General features: G+C 44.4%; 1 protein-coding gene across 11 annotated transcripts in view; it reads left to right on the top strand.

Moving 5' to 3' along the window:
* Hdac4 (histone deacetylase 4) overlaps positions 1 to 16,170 on the top strand; it is a 258,455-nt gene that overhangs the window by 84,878 nt on the left and 157,407 nt on the right. The window contains exon 3 of one of the 11 annotated variants that reach the window (XM_087905538.1): positions 9,230 to 9,356. The exons of the other annotated variants lie outside the window; for them this stretch is intronic. The gene's annotated coding sequence lies outside the window, so the exon portion shown is untranslated. The remainder of the gene's footprint in view (positions 1 to 9,229; positions 9,357 to 16,170) is intronic. 11 annotated transcript variants of the gene reach the window in all.

Here is a 16,170-nt window from a genome sequence, read left to right as displayed (position 1 = left end):
GGTGGCACTGTCTTGTACATAGGCCCTTTGGCAATAGGGGCTTTCTTCTGTCACTTCCCTATCAGGCTCCCCAACTCCTCCATGGTGGTGTCATTTCTGAGAACAAGTTTCTTCCTTTCAAAGTCCAAATGAAAACTGTTGTGATCACATTGAGTATATGGACACATTTGGAGGAGAACTGACATTTTTATAGTATATTCACTTGTGTAGTTGTTGATAGGTCTCAATCTTTAATTGATTGGTTTGTTTGATTATGTGTGTAAGTGTGAAGGTGTGCCACAGGGTACATGTGTCTATAAGAGAAAACCCTTCTTTCATGTCATCATATGGATTTTGGAAATTGAGCTCTGTCTGTCAGGTTTGGAGGCAAATCTATTTCCCTCCTGAGCCATCTCACTGGCCCACGGTCAGGTCTTTTGTATTTATCACCCTTGGTCCTGGTTCTGCTGATTGGACCCAGGATCATATTCTTCTGTAATGTCTTTCAGTTTATTTTTATGTTTGTCTATAAAGATCCTACAGTGAATTATTTTTTACATTGTAGCTTATTCTTCTGTTATCTTCTTAAAATTTTTTAAAATTATTTTGATGCGTGAATGTGATGTGTGTACTTGTGGATGTGTTCTCATGTATGCAGATGTGCTTACGTGAGTTTAGAGGTCAAAGATTGATGATTAGTGTCTTCTTCAATTTCTTTATGATTTTTTTTTTTTTGAGACAGAGTCCCTCACTGAACCTGGAACTCACCAGTTGGCTAGGGTAACTGACCACTTCACGGAGCCTGCTGTTTTCCTGCCCTTTGCCAGTGCTAGATTACAGGTGTGCACCACTGGTTCTAGGGATCTGAACTCAGGTTCTTACACCTGCACTGCAGGCTCTTTACTAACCAAACCATTCCCAGCCTGTGTATCTTCTTTTAAAATTAAACTTTTTAAAATTAGTAATTATAAACTCACTATAAATGGGTGTGTGTGTGTGTGTGTTTACACATAATATCTTATATATAATCACCTCACAATTCTAAACTCATAGTATTTTAGCAGTTTCCTATGGCTTCTTCAGTGTTTCTTAGACAACAGTCATTAGCTGTAGAGGGGGCAATTTTTCTTCTCCCTTTCTAGTTTTAGATTTCTCAGTCTTGTGGAGTGGCCAGGAGTTCTAGTGAGTTCTACAAGAGCAAATACTAGATTTCCACTGGCCTCCTGGCTGTGTCTGTGCTTTCCAGGGCTGTAGTTAGTTCCATCTTGGGAGCAGTGGAACTCATCTATAATCTCAGCACACAACAGGTGGAGGTAGTAGGATCAGGAGTTCAAGTCCAGCATCAGCTACATAGCGCATATGAGGCCATCCTGGCTACATGAAACCTTGTCTGAAAAACACAAACAGGAATATACCATGCTCCACACAGGTTAAGTTCACTTAACCTGTTAAGTTAACACAGGTTAACTGACAGGTAGCTTCTTGCTACAGACTCAGTTTATGAAGACCCCACCCCTCTGCTGGACTTCTTTGGGATCTTCATTCTGTTGCTGAATTGTAGTGGCCTATTATCTCTATTTTGGATGTTCCAAAATATGTTCCAAAAGAGTCTAATATTAGATTTATCAAATGTTTTGAGACTCTAAGCCTTTTGTGGTCCTGTGTTCTCAGTTGTTGTTTTTAGTTTCTCAATATCTTTATTGGTTACCAGTAGTCTGACTTTATGATTCTCTCTCTCTCTCTCTCTGAGTAGGGGGGCGGTGAGGGTGGCCTTAAATGTACCTTACCTCCCCTGTGCTGGATTATAGGAATATGTAACCATGTCCAATTGACTGATTCTTATAGGGTCATTTTTTAAAAAAGACTGTTTATTTTATTTCAAATTCATTGTCATTAGTTATGCATTATGTATCTGGATATTTAAAAGTCTCTGGATCTATAGTATGTATTATTTTATTTTTAATATCATTTATTTCTCCTTTTGAAGCAGTCTTTTTATGGAATTTTCTTAGACTCCATTGATATTCTCTCTCTCTCTCTCTCTCTCTCTCTCTCTCTCTCTCTCTCTCTTTGAAGCAGGGTTTCTCTGCATAGCCCTAGCTGTCCTAGAACTCACTCTGTAGACCAGGCTATCCTCAAACTCAGAGAACTTACCTGCCTCTGAGTGTGTCATCGCTGTCCTGCCTTCCATGTTTTTTTTTTTTTTTTTTTTTTTTAAGACGGTTTCTCTGTAGCTTTGGAGCCTGTTCTGGAACTAGCTCTTATACACCAGACTGGCCTTGAACACCCAGAGATCTGCCTGCCTCTGCCTCCCAAATGCTGGGATTAAAGGTGGACCCTACCACCACCCTGTCCCATCTGCTTTTGACTGTGATCCTTCTATGATTTTTTTGGCCTTGCTTCTGCAAGCTATCCTTGCCTCTGGGGTACTGTGTGAAGTGTGTGCAGCAAGGGTTATGGATGACATTTCATTTTCATTTTGAGTTTTCTGAGCAGTCACATTGATGGTACACAGCCTTTGTTGTGATTGAACGATTGAACACTCCCTCTGTGGGTTTACTCTAAAGTGTACACTCTTTTGCTCATCATGGAACATCAGACATATCCTGCATCTGGTACATTCTACATTATACCCAATGGGACTTCTCAAAATTGTTAAGGTACTCAGAAACTAGGAGCCTGATGATCAAACCGAGGAGTTATGATGGCCAAATGAGGTGTATGGGGTCCTGGAAAAGATACCAGGAAAGCTTTAGGAAGCTTCCAGGCAAGAATGGCCTCAGCTGAAGCTGCTGCATCTATATTGGTTTGCTGCCTGTGACAGGTATGCTTTCTGCAAAGTTCAGCAAAGTGGAACTCCTATATTCTGTGCCTTGAGGAGTCCCTAGGTCGAGACTCTAGATAGTGCTTGATCACCTGTTTCCTAGCTTACTTGCTGTCTCTTAAACTTCTATCTTGAATACTTTCCTTCTTTCTGGGGTAAGAGCCTGTAGGAACTTTAGGAGATGTTAGCCACACAGTTGTGGGTCTTGTTTTTGTTTTTTACACATGTAATGTTTGATTTCCCTCTTGAACAGTTGCATTACAGAGTTTTAAGATGATTCTCCTCCTCTCCTGTCATACACATAACAGATTCATTCTCTTCTCTGGCCTTCCAAGCTCCTTGCACTTGGCCTTCCAAGCTCCTAAAGTCAACACAGGGTCCCTCCTTCCCTAGGCACTCTTCCTTCCCTCCCTCCCTCCTTCCCTCCCTCCCTCCCTCCCTCCCTCCCTTCCTCCTACCCTTCTCTCCCTCCCTCCCGCTTTTCTTTCTTTGTATCTTTAACATCAAGTATGCTGATCCCATTTACTTCCTTGTTCTGTCACATCCACCCTCTGCCCCTGCACCTCCCCCAAATAAAACAAAATTTAAGAGAAAAAAGAGGTTAAAAGAAAAGAAAAAGGGAAAAAACTTAAAAATCTTCTCATAGAGATGGGTGGTGGTAGTGCACACCTTTAATCCCAACACTTGGGAGGCAGAGACAGGCAGATCTCTGTGAGTTTGAGGTCAGTAGGGTCTACAGAGTGAGTTTCAGGACAGCCAAGGCTACACAGAGAAACTCTGTCTTGAAAAAGAAAAAAATCTTGTCATGGAAGCTGCAGTGTGACACAGTGACTCACGCTGTGAACTCCTTTGTCCATTTATCTTTACTTGCAAGTATTTATTGCCAAGAGTCTTTGGGTCTGTTGTGACATCTTGTTTCTACTATCCTATTGATCTTGCGCTCTCGCTAGGGCTCTTCCTGGATATCCTGTTGTTGCCCTGTGCTGTGGAAATCTTGCAGCTTTGGGTCTGCAGGCCAGATCCATTCACCCCAGCTCATAGATGGGGTGAATGGTGCGACCGGCTAAGTCATATCCTTGGGTCTGGGCCTGAGCAGCTGTAGGGTTGGTCCACTAGATGTGAAGTGGGAACAGCTTTGGGGCTGGCTCACCCACACCTACACTAACAGAGTTAATTGACTCTCTTGTACTGCACTGGCGAGGTGCAGGGCCTGCTCTTCCAAGTGCTGCAGCTGGTGGGGGTCAGGGATAGCTCTCCTGCTGTATGACCACAGGACCAGCTCCCCCACCTGTCCCAGACGTGTGGGGGAAAAGGACAACTCTCATGCCCATGCCACCACAAGACAGAGGGGTAATGGGGTCAACTCTCCCATGCTCACAGTTTCAGGACTGGCTGGCTCACCCACACCTGTGCTCACAGGGTTGGCTTTATTGTGTTTCCCTGGCAAGGTGTACAACCCCCCCCCCCCATGTTGCAGCTGGCAGGAATCAGGGATAGTTCTCCTACTCTTAGGATCACAGGGCCAGCTTCCCACCTGCCTCAGTCATTTATGGTTAGGCAGGAGGGCATCATTCCTCCAACACATGCCATCCACAAGACTTCTCCCATAAGAAGTGGGGAGAGCTCTCCTACGCTCACAACTTCAGGACTGGCTCACCTACACCTATACTAACAGGGTTGGCTCTTCTGTGCTGCCCTGGTGAGGTGCAGGGCTTGCTCTCCCAAGTGTTGCAGCTAGCGGGGATCAGAGAGAGCTCTCCTGCTCTTTGGGTCATAGGGCCAGTTCTTCCACCTGTTACAGGTATTGCTGGGCGAGGGTGGGGGAGGGCAGCTCTGCCTTGGCTCTGCTGCCACCAGACAGATGGGTATTGGCGACAGCTCACAGTTTCTGGGCTGGCTCACCCACACCTGTGCTCACAGGTTTTGGTCAATCGTGTTGCCCTGGCAAGTGCAGGGCCTGCTCTCCAGAGTGTTACAGCTAGTGGAGCTTAGGGAGAGATCTCCCACACTTATGACCACAGGGCCAGATCTCTCATCTGCCTTAGGCATTGTTGGGTGGGTGGGGGGAGGTGTAGACAACCTTTTCTAACTGGGTATACGTTACTTCTTTGCTCCTTGGGGTTCAGTTTGTTAGTTACTTAGGTGTGAGTATCTCTTTGTTTGTCTAGCAAACCTTTTGTTTTCCTCAGAGTCCATCTAGCATACCTTCTCTTTTTTTTTTACATTCTTCTAGCATACCTTTTCTTACTTTTTTTCTCTATGAATTTATCCTTTTGTCAATTCTGAGCACATCTAACCCATGGTTCTTCAAATATAACATGGCTCCATTGTCTTCATTCTTTACCCTCCTGTTTTTCAAGATTCTTCACTTGTCAATTCTCCCTTGCTTTTTGATTTTTCTGTTAATCCTTTTTTTACAATTGTTTTTCAATTCACTTAATTTTCTTTTTTAAAAAAATTTATTTATTTATTTATTTATTTATTATGTATACAATTTTCTGTCTGTGTGTATGCCTGCAGGCCAGAAGAGGGCACCAGACCTCATTACAGATGGTTGTGAGCCACCATGTGGTTGCTGGGAATTGAACTCAGGACCTTTGGAAGAGCAGGCAATGCTCTTAACCACTGAACCATCTCTCCAGCCCCTCACTTAATTTTCTTGTTGATAGTATGATATCTGTGTCTTAAAACACCTGATGTTTTTTTCCCCTTTAATTCATCAGAGTACTTTTTAGTTTTGAAAGCTTATTTAGTTCACAGTGATTAATGTGGACAGCTCTGGCATCCCTTTTCATTGCTTAAACTTTTTAAATATTTTAACAAACATTTGACTTAATGAAAATATACATACAGAGGAGTATGTGTGAAATTTTAATGAAGTTGTTTCTTCAAGGTTTGAGGACCATCCATCTGATTCTAATGCTTTGAGCCTCACAGTTAGCTTGACTGCATGCCTTCAGTCTCACCTTTGCTAGTACAGCTCTTGGCCTCTTGATTGCACTATGCAGCTAGAGTGTGGCTTTGCATCAAGGACACTTCTTCAGACAGGAATTCAACATGCTCTTGTGAACTTGTTGTCAGTACTCTGCTGAGAATGCAGAGCCCCTTGAGGCTGTGACTGGATTCCTGCCTGAGCCCCAGCCCTCTGCATGTCTGGAAGAAGACATTAATGGGGCTCATTGCTTTCAGCTGTCTTTTTATTCTTAACTTTTTCTTATTTGCTTCTGGCTCGTAGAGGATTTTTTTACGCTGGTGAACTGAACAATGTGACAGAAACCATATTTAATCTCAGTTTCTACTGGCTAAGTGTGTGAGAGATAGATTTGCCTCTACACTCCCAGAGGAGGAGGTTTCCAGCATTGTATTAGCTGACTTTTCCAGTATCTCCTGCCCATCTAAATTTCTCCCCATCTCCTACTGAGGTCCCAGGTTTAGCAGCACTAGTACTTGCTGGCGGAAAACTCTGTGCCTCTACCTCTAGCTCTGCATGCAGTCATGCCCCAGCCCTGGTTAGACCCTCTGCCTGAGGCTTCTTCCTTCCCATAGCCTGTTCCTTGTGTTCAGTGTTGCCATGTTCTTCTCTAGCTATTCAGAGTGGGTTCTGTTCATCATGACCTTGCTGTATAGGCAGTGGGGCCGTGTTGTCTTTCAGCTATTAGGACTAGGAGAGGTTCTGATGCACTTGGAAGGTTCTTGTTCAGCACTGATCCTTGACCCAGTTCCCACCAAGGTTGCTCTTGTTGTGATTCTATATGGCTGGTGCTACATGTGGATACAAACTTGGTCTCACTTATTGTGGGATGTACAGGGGTGCCCACTTGGTCAACTTTCATGGATATCACCTGACATAATGGCAGCTACTCCTGTGGTTCCCCTGACTACTGCGGAGTGGGAGTTAGCAGAGGAAGGCAGAACTTAGATACTTATCTTAGGCATCTCAGATTAAAGCAGCCAGTAGTCAGTACTGATACTGATGGCAGCAGCTGGCTTCACCTCTGTTTTCTGGTTCTTTTCCTCTGTCTCCTCACACCAGCTATTCTGGGTAAACTGCTCCCTGGAGAACTGGATCTCAAAGAGCCAGAGTCTTGGCTGTCTACTACATCCTGGTTTCTTGTCAGCTATCAGCCTTACAAGGTCCATTCCAGGTTTCCTCCTGACCCAGTAGCCTCGTTGGTAATGCTAAAGTTTTCAGAAGGAAGCCATTGGGCACTGAGGTTCTGCTTCGTATGACCTAAGTACCCTCATTTGCAGCAGATGGCACGGTGATTGGTAGAGAACCTCAGCCCTGACCACTCAGTCTCTCCTGTGCCCTAGAGTGGTCCTTGTACAATAAGAGTGGGCAGAAGGCAGTGTCCTACTTCCCTGCTCTCTAAGCCCTCTCCCTTCCATGCCACTATCCAGTCAGCATCAAACTGAAAGTTGGGGTTACCAGCTACATTCAGGGTCTGTATTGGAAGCCATGGGTCTTTGGCTCTTTCTCACCCTCCGACCTGAAACCCCCTTCATTCTGCTTCAAGAGTTCCAGCACATGTTTTACCAGAAGTAGTCAGCAAGCTTCTCCTTGCTAAAAGTTTGCAGTCTTCCTGGGGACAACTCTTTAGTTCAGCTATACCTTATAGAAGCATGGCTTTGTCTGATCCTCCAGCTACTAGTATAAAGCCTGCCGTGTATGAGTTCAGCTGTGGATGAGCAAATCTAGAGATGGCTTGTTTGGTTTGAAATTGGTCTGCATGCTTATTCATGGGGCAGATGATGGCCAGGTAGGACATTGATACTCTGTGTAATATTCTGATGACATCTGATGTTTCCTCATATAGGGTAGAATTGATCATTGTGGCAGGAATGTTCAATGCCTTCCTCATGAGGCTTTAGTTTCGGCCTGGTAGAGGGTGAACAGCTGCCCAACTTTCCTGTGGAGACTCTGCTCTGCTTTGCCTATTGGAGGAGGCAGTGGGCATGGATTAGTCATTTTACCAAGAACACTGCTTTGTGAGTTGACTTCCCAGAAGCAGCTTGAATTCATCTGCTTCTGTGTGGAGTTCCACATGAAGGAGGTTTGGGACAGAAAGTGCTCTACTCTGTCTGGCCTTGCAGTAGTGTTTGCAAGCTTCACTGCTGCTCTCCAGATACTGATCTTCCATGGGTATTGCCTTCCAGGGTTGACAAAGAACCAGCATCTGTGTCTTAGGTGAGCATGGCCTATGTTCTTTGATGACCCACCTCACTAGGTTCCTGGAACAGTGTTTCTAGAACTGTGAGGGGCCAGGAATACGTCATCACATCAGCTAAAAGGACCGGAACTCAGGGTGCATATCATCCATGAATCATGGGCACCATTTCAGATTTGGGAGAGGGCTTCAGAGTGCTACATACACTGAAATGTCTCATCTGAAATGTCTGTGGAGGCCCTCCAGAAGTTGTGGACACCAAGGAGGAGAGTATGGCCTGTACCCTTTGCATAGGTACAATATGCTCTGTTGTTTCCCAGGATAGTGGGTAGTTAGACATAGGATTATGCTGTACTCACTCACCTTCTTAGACATCCTCTGCATCAGCAGTAAGGGGTGATCAAGAGTCTTTGACACTGGACTTGGGCCTGGTCCTCTGCTTACATTAGTCACAGTGGGCAGCCTGGATGTTCTGATTTCCTTTAAAATCACATCTTCCCCGACTGCTGGTTCAGTCACGTCTTGCCCCTTTGCTTGGCTGTCTTGCTCCTAGTTCATTCCAGGAGAGAGATCTCTGGTATCAAGACAGATGTTGAGAGACCATTTGGCATCCCAGCCTTTTTGCTTAAACACAAGGAGCAAGACCTATCTATCCTTCTTACTCTAAAGTGTATTGGGTGTGGGTTTCCACATGATGTCAGGTAAAGGCTGTTCCCTGTTTTTACACACAATCCACTGAGGGTCTCCTGGTCAGGTCCTAGCCGCAGGAGCCCAGAATTTTCTGGAGTAAAGAGTAGAGCCCAGCTGTGTTTTTGCAAGCATAGAGTGGTTGTTAAGTTTAAATTTGAATGCTCTGGGATCCAGAGGTGCTTGTTAGCCCACTGCAGCTCTGGGTTTACCCAGGTTCTTTTACTGGTTAGTGGGCCAATACCCTGTCTGCTTCTCTCCTGTTATCCAGCTATGTGCTGTCACCCAAATGCACAGCATTGTATATGGAGGACAACTATGAGCTGATGGGCAGTAAAGAAGCCCGACTTCCCAGACATGTTCTTTCTGGTGGGTGTTACAAAGTGTACTTTTCTATCTTAATTTTTTTTTTCCTTACAAATTGTTTCAAATCACTTGAATCCTTGGGGTAGCCATGTAGAAAGTTCTGTTTGGTAATTACCTCTTCTGGAGGTTACATAGCTCATCTATGTAAGCCTTACTGCCTCTGGGGTTTCTGACCTCCTTAGTGGTCTTCTTTCCCATGTTTTAGGCCAGAAGCCCCAAATTCCCAGGTGCCCAGGTGGGGTGAATGGTCATATGCAGATTGGACCCAAATGAGGAGGGACTTTTCTTGGATCCTGCAGATGCAGAGTGCTTAGACTTGCTGTGAAGAAATGGTAAGTTTTCTGTGCCTGTTGCTAAGTACTGGTGGGAGTCTTGGAAAGGCCCCTCTCAGGCTGATATTATCTTCCTGGCTCTTAGTGGTATCAGACTGGGTGACACCCTTAGGTTTGCTCAACTGGCACAGTAGTCCTTTGTTGGCTCATAAAAATGCCACAAAGACCAAAATCCAAAGATAATGGGTTTATGCTCCTCAGGTTTGTCCTGTGGGGGGTCTTCTTTTGCTACGCCTGTCTTGCATCCTAGTTCTAGATCCCAGATGCATCTTTCTGCTCCTGTGCTGACACCAGCTCTTTGTTGATCTTATGTATCTTCCAGTGACAGATATAACAGTGTTTTGTGGAATTTGTACCTGGGTGCTTGGTACATGTTCTTCAATTACACAGAAGGGTCCAGACTGATATTCTTTCTACTTGTCCTTTAACAAACAGGGAGTACCTGTTTTGCTACATGGGCACAGCACTCAGACACCATGATTTGTAGATCCAGTCTTGTTTTCAGGGGTTCCTGGGTGTTTAGGAAGGCTAGCTACAAAAACTTAGCACAATACAGCGTCCTAGAGGCAATCAACGCAGGGAAGAGGCCCAGGAGAGAGTGGCTGTTACCGATGAGAGGTTTCATTACTGCTTTGCATGGCACCCCATAAGTGCTATGGGTGCACATGTATCAGGATTAGTACTTATATTTGGATTAGGATTGACAATTTGCCATTGTTGAAGAAATTGCAAGAGTGAATATGGCTGCAGGTTGAGGACATGTTGTTGCCAGCCTGTCTGCAGAGGTTACATTCTTATGAATGGCCCAGACTGGACTGAGTCTAGCCTCCAGCTGGAGAGTCTTTCTCCATCACTGGGGATGATGCTGAGGGTCCTAGGTACAATTACTCACCTATTTGGGGAGGAACCACTGGGAATGCAGAGGCTGGGTAGAACTCATGTGCAAGACTTGGCCCCCTATACCACTTCCACCAGCAGCTGGCAGCCTTACTTATAGGGGTATGGAGCTAGGCGCATAGACAAGCCCTGTGTTATCAGTTATTAGCACAATGGAATTCGTCTTGTTAATCAGTATTTTTCAAGGCATCTCCAGTGTGGAACTGGCCTCACTGATCGCTACATAACTTGTCTGCTATTCATGGGCTTCTCTGTGATCACCATAACCCATCACAGTGCCAAATCCTGTGTGACGTTCTTTCTCACAAAGGAAATCATGTGACTGCATGGGCTCCTACTGCTCCTTATACCTCATGTAGCTTTTTTTTTTTTTTTGTCCTGTTCTACATGGCTGGAAGGAACTTGACCACCATTACTGCTGCTTGCCTGCTCATCCATTAAGATCTTTCCTCTTGGAAGCATTCCCAACCAGGACAGACAAGTTGGAGACTGCGTTTTCCTCCACACTATGTACTCAGTGCTTGTTTTGAGTTGGTTCTGGGCTTGTTAGAAGGGCCTTTGGTCCTCATCTAGCATCTTCAAATGTCTGTGAGTTCCTGGAAGCAGGATCTTCTCTCCATGGACTCTCTTTACTAGTTAGATGTGTTTGGTACCTTAAAGGTAGGTTGGTTTATGCATGGGACTAAAGTTGAAGCTGGAGCAGAAGTACATCAACATCATAACCTATTGACTGAGTTTTCTGTCCTGCCTGGTTCCGCAATCGTTAAGTCCCAAAGAAATCACAGAGAGGTCTACATTAGTTATAAACTGATTGGCCCATTAGCTCAGACTGCTTATTAACTCTTATAATTTGTATTAACCCATTATTCTTGTCTATGCTAGCCACATGGCTCAGTAGCAACGCAGTCACATCTTGCTTCTTCTGTAGCTGGGTCAGGACTATGTCCTCTTCCCAGAATTCTCCTGTTCTTATTGGCCTGCCTCTACTTCCTGTCTGGTTGTCCCACCTATACTTCCTGCCTGGCTACTGACCAATCAGCGTTTATTTAAAATATGATTGACAGAATACAAATCCTTGTCCCACACCACTTCCCCCTCTTTAAAAAAAAAACCCAAGAACTCTGAATCTAATATGGTTTGTTTAACTTTTCTCCTGACCATTAGCCATAACAACTTGTAACCAACATTCTAAACAAAGGAAAATGTCCATAGTTCATTTTTTGAGAATGTAGGTGTAGTTTTCCATGCTACTTCCTGCTGATTGGGGGGTGCTGGTAATCTTATAGGAACCCAAAGAAAATATAGATTTATGATCAAGTCCTGACTGGAGTATCCTGTGAGGCTTGATCATCTCAGGCAGCATCTTGAATCTGTTCTGGATGTAGAACTCAAACATGTGGGCCATCTCTTTCTACCGGAGATCTCTCAGGTGGTCTTCCTTGATCAAACCAGATTTTTCTTAACTCAGAATGAATTCACAGCCTTTCATTTCCTGTGGAAACAAAAGGAAAATCTCTTCTCCAAAGTAACATACCTTTTGACTTCAATTTTGAAGGTAAGGTATTTTCAAAGTACATATCTTGAATTAATTCAGCAGCATTTACAAACAAATATCTTTTGGCAGCTATTGCTCCTTCCTCAGCATTCAAACAATTCAAAGAGAACATAATAACATACAATATCCTGACTCTTTTTTTCATCTTTATGTGGCTTTATATTAATCTCTATTTCTTTTATTTTTACTTTTATTTTATTTGGCTTTTTTAGACAGGTTCTATGTGTATCTTTGGCTGTCCTGGAACTCCCTCTGTAGATCAGGCTGTCCTTGAAACTGCCTCTGTCTCCCAAGTGTTGGGATTAAAGGTGTGTGTCAACACACTCAACTACTCTCTTTCTTTTTTATTTTAAGGACTATAACCTTTTTTTCTCTCCTTCGCCTCCATATATTTTTTAACATACTGTAAACCATTTAGAGGTTTTCTCTGTCTTTGAATCTCTCTTTACTGTATATCTCTCTCTTTTTCTGATCACATGAGTTTTTAATTTGCTAAGCAATATAGAGAGGATTAAAGCCGTGGCTTTGACGGCTGGATCCAGCCCATTTTTTAGCTTTTTGAGATTTAGCCTAATGGCGGAGGTACTGGCTGTAGCCATGTTTATTGCCACAACTGTATGGCTTTTCAAGGTCCTTGCCAGCAAGCAAAGCTGCAGCAGTGTGCTCACAAACCACACTCAAATGTTCTGTAGTCAGACCTCCTGCCTGAAAGAGTCAGTGTTTGCACTGGCAGGATAGCCCAGAAAGCCAGCATTTTTAAAATGGCACAGCTTTTTTCCTGCTATGGCTTAAAACCAAAAAACATGCAGTCAGCTTTTCATCATTTAAGTGTTTTGTGGCAGGGCCTCTTAAAAGAGCTACAAGGTTTTACAGCTAAAACTGAATCAGGAAGCCTCTCTTAAATGAGATGCATTTGCTTCTAGCAAACAGAGCCCACCTGAGAAAATGAGGCTATCAATAAGTTGTGCTTAACTCTATTCTTTTTTTGTCTAAAATTATCTCCCAAACTCTCTCAAGCTATGTGGATGCAGTTGTCCACACATTGGGCACCATTTGCTGACTGAGTTTTCTGTCCTGCCCGGTTCCTGCAATTGTTAAGTCCAAAAGAAATCACACAGAGGTCTACATTAGTTATAACTGATTGGCCCATTAACTCAGACTTTTTAATAACTCTTATAACTTATATTAGCTCATTATTCTTGTCTATGCTATCCACGTGGCTCTATACTTTATTCAGTGAGGCAGTCATATCTTGCTTTTTCTGTGGCTGGGTCAGGACTGCATCCTCTTCCCAGAATTCTCCTGTTCTCATTGACCCACCTCTACTTCCTGTCTGGTTGTCCCACCTATACTTCCTGCCTGGCTACTGGCCAATCAGCGCTTATTTAAAATATGATTGACAGAATACAGACCCTTGTCCCACACCAATAACCATGCATGCCTACTACTGCATACAAATGGTCTCTCCTCACCACAGTCCTGTCCCCCCAGCCATGTTTGGGTTGTGCATGACTGGAGGTTGTTGCCTCTTTCACACGATTCCCCCACCTCTCTTTCTGAACTTACACCATGCTTGTACAGCATAAGGATATAGGTAGGTGTTTCTTTCTTGAGGTGCCATGTATCTGCTGCCATGGAGTATGTACCTACATGTGTGTGAGAGTTCAAGTCAATAATGTCTTCTGGGATATCAAAGCTTCTTGGTGAGTCAGAAAGTTTGAGGTGGTGTCATTTCTGTGTGAGCCTTCAGCTTGGACAATGATGAATCATTTGTTTGCCTCCTGATTTGCGCCAATCAAACCACATGCGAAGAAAGCAGCCATGAGCAAGGCTCTGCTTGGCATCCAGCAGGGGACATTTCGCCAGGCATAGCCTCAGAAGACTGGTCTCTGCGCTTGTCCTGGTGGTCTGGGTGGTCTAAGTGGCTTATGGCTTGAACCCAGAGGCTTCTGGCCCTACCTCTTACTCCTATCTTCTCCTCGAAAGCACCATGAGTTGCAGGAGATGGTACGGGGGTGCAGTTCCTTTGCTGTTGACAAGTGCCCTGTGAGTAACCCTTTGGCAGTAGCTGCATTGGCTCCTGTGGGAATCTCTACAACTTAAAGCAGAGCCACTGGCCTTTCCTTTGTTGTTGTAAATTCAGGAAAAAGTTCTTTTAAGAAAGAATATTATCCCCTACCTGAGAAATGGGAAGGGTGTTGTGTCACTGATTAAAGCTGCTTGGCCTGATGTTTGCTTCCAGTCAGCTGAGAAAGAACCTCTACCTTTTGGATCAGCTCTTGGGCAGGTTTGGCCAGTGTGTCTCAGTCAAGTCACAGTGACATTTCTGCTCTGTGTCTGGTTGAGGAAGCATCTCTGTGGAGCCTCAGGTCAGGAGCTGGCTCCCAGGGGACCCTAGTTTAGTAGTTTGCTTGTTTTGTTTTGTTTGAAAAAGGCTGGTGGTGGTCTTGTTTTTACTGTTGAGGTTACTCTCACTGTTGTTGAATCAGCTGTCAAAGGGTAGCTGGTGTCCTGATTTCCTGGTTAGTCACAGCCATGGCTAGACTCAGACCATCACTGCCAGGCCCCAGCCTCCCAGCATGTCTTCCCAGTGAGCCTGAAGCATTCTGCCCATGAGCCAGGAAGTCAGGTCACAGTGGGTTTATCCCGGTTTTTGTCTTCTGTTAGTAATAAGTAGAATGACTTTCATGTGGCAGCCTAAGAGATTCTGGGTGTTCTTCTTCTACATAGCCTGGGAGTGTGTTTCTCTAATGGTTGCAGACCACTGGGGGCACCCAAGTACAATGGGGAACAGACAGTGCAGAGTAGTACCCAAGTCCAGAACAATGCATGTAGCAGCTATTCTGCCTCAATTATTTCTAAAGGAAGCGAGACAGAAGAACAAAGTATGACCAGTTCTCCTCCCTCTTCAGCTGTGGCTTGCTGGGGCCAGGCCTGCTTGACTGTTCTTATCTCCCTCCCTGCACTGTTTCATAAGGACTTTGACTGTCAACACAGGTGTCTAAAAGATACAACCACAACACCATCGCCACACTTTAAATAGTTTTTAAATAACACCAGAAGGTGTTGCTTAAAACTTGGGTGATCTGGAATGTTTTAGGGAAGTTTTATGTGGTATTGAGTCAGATCTATTAGCTGTGATAGATACTGCACTGCCATTTGTTTCAGTGTCCTGCCTTCGGCTTGCACTTCTACTTTCTCACTTTTGCCCATGGTTGTGTATACAGTTGCAGAGTGGGGGCTTATTGTTCAGTATCCATTGAATCTTCCCTAAGGTGCTACCCTTCATTGTGATGACTTGTCCACTCTAGAAACTGCACCAGTAGGTGGTTAGCCGTTACTATCAGCCTTGTCTGGCTTGCCTTTGCTGAGTTGGGGCTGCAGAACCTTTTGCAGCCCCTTTCTTTTCCATGTGTTGGGTAGAAGTTTTCTGTTGAGGTAGTCTCCTCACCACCATGATAGTTCAGGCAGAAAACTTCCTTTGTTTACCAGTTTTTGACATGAGTTAGTTGCTTTGTGCCTTCCAAAGCTAGTGTTTTATCCCTTTTTTTGTGGATAACTGTGAACCATGTGTTTCACAATCTTTTGCTGTATAGTTTCCCATCTCTGGTCTGTAGGGGCCCATAAGTCCTTTGGATGTGACTTTGTAGTCTGTGATAGCTTCCTTGCTTTTTGTTACAAGACATCTTGTATACTGCACAGTTCCCGTCCCTGCATTGGAATTAACTCTTTGTTTGGTTCTCAGCTCAGGATCCCGGATCACATCTGACATGGAAATAGACATATTTATATTTATAGGCTATAGGAATGAGGGTAGGGACGTCTGGTGGGGGGGGGGTCATTGTTGAGCCTGACTTAAGAATTCATATGGTGACCTTGAAGGTGGCTTTCTTTTCAGGCCACTGAGGAAGGAGAAGCCCTTTGAGGAGTTTATTTGCAATTCAGAGTGTGAAAGAGCAAGAGCCAGCATTGTGCTTGTCTGAGAATTGAAGGATTAGAGCCTCACTTTCCCACTCTACAGTTACCACCCTGCTCCACCAAGGTCAGGTAGCAGTGGGCTGTGGTACCTGCCGAGCTACAGGTGCACCCATAGATGGCCTCCAGATGCTGTGACACTGATGTGATTTTGTTCTGATTCTCATTGGTGGGTATGAAGTAGTGCCTCCTCCTGGTTTCCATGTACATTTGCTGAAGTCTGTTGAGTATTTTTCCACGTGCTCTTTGGCTGTTTGTTCTCTTTGCAAAGATGTCTGTTAGGTCTCCCGCGTGATCTCACTTAGCTTATTTGCCTCTCTATGCTTGAATCGTAGATGTTGGTTGTATATTCTGAATACAAATCTTTCATCGAGAGCCAGATACTCC

Source organism: Myodes glareolus, chromosome 1, assembly GCF_982192425.1.
Source record: "Myodes glareolus chromosome 1, mMyoGla1.1, whole genome shotgun sequence".
NCBI classification, from domain to species: Eukaryota; Metazoa; Chordata; class Mammalia; order Rodentia; family Cricetidae; genus Myodes; species Myodes glareolus.
The sequence above is the reverse complement of the archived record's forward strand: the minus strand, read 5'-3'. Positions and strand labels throughout refer to the sequence as shown.